Raw genomic sequence first — 6000 nt, forward strand, 5'->3', positions numbered from 1 at the left:
TAACAATTAGTACAGTCAAATTTATTGTGTTGTGTGAAAAAATCATTTTGACGTGATAACGTCTTTAAAATCGTTTTAGTCGGGTGACATGTTCAGAAACTTGTGTCACACCAAAACCTCACGAGCGCGATCGCAGGTATAACGAGAGAGAGACGGACCGATCTCCCGTCTCATCTCGAGCGCTGCCAGTCATTCCGTGAATGTATGAAGAAAAATGTATATCATAGTCGAATAAGTAAACTTGTCATTTTACACCCGAAATTTATCATCAAAAGTGTGAATAAAACGATAGATGTAATTTAAAATTTGAAAAAATTGTTATCTTCATTAATTCCTTACTTCCCAAAAACTTATATCACCAATAAGACGTTATCACGTAAACATCTCGATCGTAAACCTACTTTACAAACAACCAATTTTTTTTTTTTTCTTAAAAGCTACCGCTTCTGAGATACACTTTTCCACACCACCTCTGTGGTAGTGTACTTATCGCGTTTTTTTTAACGTGGTTTCCCCAGTATTCCACAATTTGAAATTGGAGTTGGAATTGATGGTAATTCTGGTAGATTGCAATGTATAGATTGACCGGACTAAATAACGAAGGAATATTTGGGCCTTTATGCTTGGTTCACATTATTCCAGTCCAGTAATCCAGTGAGTCATTGGCGCCTGCCTTTGTGTTTATAAAATTCCGAAGTGATATTCCACAAACACACATGTTCTCTGTTCACTTCATTGTTAGGAATTACCTATAAAATTCCATAAAATAACAACAATGTGTGTTCACTGTTAAACGTGTATTCAAGCACTGGATTGGCCGTTCACACTATTCCAGTGGCGCTGGATTGGGTTAGCTGGAATGAAAAATAGACCGTCATTTCAGTCAACTGGACTGGATTGATCACTGGAATGGTTCATTCCAGTAGCATTCTAGCGCTAGACTGGAATGCTACTGGAATAATGTGAACCGGGCATTATCTGATGGCAAGGGCGGAAACAGAATTCATTGCAGGGCGTCGACAGTCGGGAGTCAAGAGGGGTCTTTATAAAGCAAGTGAACACGTCATAGTTATCTTGACTGTACCATAAACAAAATATAGTAAAATAAATAGTGGCAATTCTTTTCAATTTTAATGAATAAAACCGTATACACAAGTTGTGTTTCATTATGTACAACATCACATACATATTACAACGATTTGGATCGTTTTTTATACATAATCTGTAAATATCAACTTAAAAAAAGATATTTTGTAATAATTGGCTGTACAAGTATTACGTAAGGGGATTCTTTAATTTTATTATTTGGTGATTACGTTTTACACATTGTCAATGCTTGAAACGAATACGAATGAAAATTTTCTAGGATTCCTACAAGAAATTAATACGTTTATGTACTATTTTTGAGAGCTTTGCTTACTTTTGCTGACAAGAGGGGCCCCTAATAACAATTGAAATTTTGAATGAGAGGTCACCCCTCAAGAACGCCAATGCAATAAATAAAATCAACCAGTTACTATTTATTTTAAAGATACATAACATTTATGTAACGATTTATTGATTGTCGTTAAGGATATCAAATTTAACAACAATATGTCTATAAGCTATGGTAACATCAAGATGAGCAAGTTATATAAGACCTATTTTAAAACTGACCCGTATCGAGCGTCGACGACCTTGCACGTAGTGCGTAGAAATTTTGGCGAAAAGCCAAAACGCGCATATGGAATAAGAATTTTAAATGGTCTGCTTGTTAGTGGATGAATTCACATACTGCTCTGATTTTGCAACTCAAAATATATTGTATGCAAGGATATAACTCATTCGATACGATAGATAGATACGGCAGGATTGACTGACTGGGTAAATTCAAGGTCTACACTTCTACTATGAGTTCGACAGAGTATTAAGTATTTTAATTTTTCGGCCCCGGTACAAATATAATCATTCATCTATGTTACAGTATACACAAATATCATAATTTTTTTTTTATATAAAAAACTATTATATCGTTCTGTCGAATTAGTAATTACTGTAAAGATAGAATAATGATATGGAAATAAATAAATAAATATTTGCCTAAATGTCTCATTATACTCTTAAACGAGAGCTTTGTTGGCCTAATCGAAGACATTGCGTTGCGCGAGTGCGACTTTCATCTCCGAAACAATCTGCAGCCAAGACCCAATTAGGGCTGTAGTGCCACTGTATTATTTTTACTCTTTAACTGTTCTGTTAAGATCTGACGTTCATTACAGACTATTACTAACTAAATATTTTCGATAAAACTTTTGCGAAGTTACAATACAATTAAATCAGTCGTGATATTTCACTGAACTAAACACATAGATATTACAATTTACAACAATTGACGTAAGAATGAGATTATCTCGTTCGTACAGACGTCATGACCTTTCAAAGACGAAAGAATGTATCTTGCATACCTGATATTCTTAAGCCATGCCCGCTCTGCCCTTACATAATTATTTTCACCATACTTATTTTTACTTGTACTTGATCTTATTGAACAAAGGACATACTTTGTATTTGTAATTCATATTGACTATAACAATACCCCCCTTATTCTTAGAGAGATAGAGATAAATGCTTTCTCTAGAATTTCACCGTATGGTTAAAAAGCACATAAAATAACAATTGTTGCACATGGGCACACACCATGTTAGTTGAGAATGAGAAGGAATAGCAAAGATAAAATCTTTAAATAATAATATAAGTAATGCTTCTATTAAAATAAATATTACAAGTACATATATTCCAAACATAATTTTGTTGTTTATGATAATTAGTTCATTGTCTATGCCGGGGATCAAAGTGGAATATCGAGCGACGCATACTATTAAATAGCCTTGTAAAGAGGTAAAAAGTCAAAGTTTAGGTGATATTTTAGTAAACGTATTATTGGTCATAGACAGCGTACCAACGATTGTGTTTTATTGTTGATGGTCAACTCATTAATATGACGGTTTTACATAACAATAAAACCGATATTATGTGCCGAGAAGGAAAACATACAGCATTGTATAATGAAGAAGCAATGTATACTTAGCCATGAAGTGCGATACATACCGAGTGAAATAGTTCCGCTTGGATAGAATAGATGGCGCTGTAATCGCCTCAACTTCATACTTATCTTAACCAGCTAGGACGTTGTCATTTCCACAGTCATAGAGTCTTCACCAGGAAGAGCTTCCTACAATGCTGTATGTTTTCCTTCTCGGCACATAATATCGGTTTTATTGTTATGTAAAACCGTCATATTGATGTGCCTCCGGAAAACATACAGCATTGTATAATGAAGACGTGTTTGTTATCTGCTGGTGGATGTATAAAGTACAGTATAAAACACAACGCTATGATGATTATGAAGAATTAAAGGCTTTAGCTAAAGCCGTTATTGTTTATATAACTATTTTATTTACTTGCCAATATTCTTAATCAAAGCATAAGTATTTAGCAATAAATATTATTCTTAGTTACGGTATAAATATAACTATATTGATTGAGATGTACAATTAACATAATAATATAAACTTCCTATCATCACAACAAGGTATTTCTATAATTACGATGGTGCAAATGTATTAAAGATAGAGTGATGAGTTTTCTCTACGAGAGTCTATCTCGCGGCAGTAATGATTAAAGAATGTATGTACTCGTATTTGAAGATTTCCAATTACTCCGTGTAATAAAAAATTTCATCTAGTGGTTGAATTTCGACCCAATTATTTTGCTGTTGATGGATATAAAAATATTGTTTAAATTTTTTACTTGAGAACTTCTTGTACCTATTACTCAAAGCTATATTTTTTTTTTTTTTTTTTAAAGACAGTTCACACCAATTGACCCAGTCCCATGCCAAGCTGGTGAAGCTTGTGTTATGGGTACCAGGCAACAGATACACATACATCTTATAGAAAGATAGACATATAATTACATATTTAAACACCCAAGACCAAATGCTCATCACATCAATGTTCGTCCCAGCCGGGAATCGAACCTGGGACCCATGGATTCGCAGTCAGGGGTACTAACCACTAGACCAATGAGTCGTCAGGACTAACTGAAGTCTCACTAAAGTGATAGGGCACATGTTTTATCGTGGTGTTCAGAAAGTTTCCATGTTGACTGGCGTCTTGAGTGTCTGTCTTAGATTCGAATACCGGTGTTAAAGAAATGTTACCACCATCATCCACGAATTGCTCGTTAGTAATTTCTAATAAAGTGAAATCTGCGGCCCAATGCTAAATGCAATACTGTGGCTGTTCTGCGAGCCGTATCGAATAAAGTGTCCCTAGGAGGGTTGGATGAAAGCCAGTCTAGTACTATTCGCGGGTCCCACGTGACGGATGATTTCACGACTTTTGGTTTAGCTACTCCTAATACCCTGAGGGTGTGTTTAGTAATAAAATTTGAAAATGTTTGTTGTTCTACATGGGGACCGCAAAAAGTTAAAATTGCCGATTTGCGAACAAGGATGGTTGATAGGATAAATTTCTGTTTTGGCTTTCTGTACTGACTAAGTGTTTGTTTTGTAATATTATGTATGTTAGCTGTAAGATTACTTATAATTAAATAAATAAATAAATTTTCTTTTAGAAAAAGTGATATTAAATTTTTTGCAATATCGGCTGTTTGAGGGGATTTTGGGTTCACTTGAGAGTTGTCACACCATGACAGCCCTCTTTTGATTGCGGGTAAATAAGTGGACAGGTGCAGTGACCAACTCTTCAAAAGTAGATCTTTTTCCAGTGTGGACCAGTCTTTTATTTGGGCACCCCACCCCCAATTTCCCAAACTTTTAGGGTCAATGCTTGTATTTGTGGAGGAGACAGTGCAATTGTCGTATCTAGGAGTGTCTGCGATAGGTGTTGAATTTCGTGGGGGTGATCTAGAGACCTGGATTTCAGGTCCTGCAGCCAGAAACCTCGCGGCCAATCTGAAGCAACTATCAGATAGGTTCCCGTCGCCTGGTTTAGGTGTGCTAACTCAGGGATTTGGAGGGGGAAACACCCATGCTAGTAGAGGAAGAAGGTGCCACTACGCAGCCTTTTTTCCCCTTTATAATCTGTCTGCTATGATCACCCTGGTAGGTAATGTACCGACAGAGTTATGTTGAATTTGTCCGTCAGGTGCAATAGTTTGAAGGTTAGTGTAAGTAACCCTATCGATTTCGTTCCACGTTTGAATGTATGCAATCAGAGTTTCATTTGTCCGATTGTATTAACACGTGTGTGTTTTGTAATATTTTTACATTTATTTTTATTGCGGCTATCACTGCATATAAGTCCTTTTTGTTGCAGTGCCATGTTTTCTGTTGGTATGACCATTTTCCTGACAAGGTTCCCGTCAAGGAGATGTGGCCCCCCCCCCAACCCCAATCCGAGGCGTCCGTCGCTAGCAAGTGGGTTGCAGGTTCTTTGTGTATAGGCGTCGTCTGATGAGTAGCTCCGAGCCACCACATCAGTTCCTGCCCTACAATCTGAGGCAGCAGTTGACCTCGACGGGGTCGGATCTTGTTGAATTGTCGCAGAAAGATTTGTAGCTGGCGACCGTGAAGCCTCCCACGGGGCACGACAAAGTTTGCGAAGTTTACTTGCCCTAGCAAAGCTTTGTAACTCGCGAATACAACGCATAACTATGGTTTTTGCGCTGTATTTGTACCTTGGGTAGCGACATCACATTGACCATAGTATTCCAGCGAATTCCAAGGTATTCTAAATTTTGGGTTGGTACCAATACGGATTTTTTGGTAATTGATTTTCCAACCTAGGTGTTCCAAGTGTCTCACGGCCCCCGCGGCCTGAGAATCTAACTTGGAAGGTGTTCCAAGTGTCTCCCGGCCTCCGCGGCCTGATAATTTAACTTGGACGGTGTTCCAAGTGTCTCACGGCCTCCGCGGCCTGATAATTTAACTTCGACGGTGTTCCAAGTGTCTCACGGCCTCCGCGGCCTGATAATTTAACTTCGACGGTGTTCCAA

Source organism: Pieris napi, chromosome 18, assembly GCF_905475465.1.
Source record: "Pieris napi chromosome 18, ilPieNapi1.2, whole genome shotgun sequence".
NCBI lineage: Eukaryota > Metazoa > Arthropoda > Insecta > Lepidoptera > Pieridae > Pieris > Pieris napi.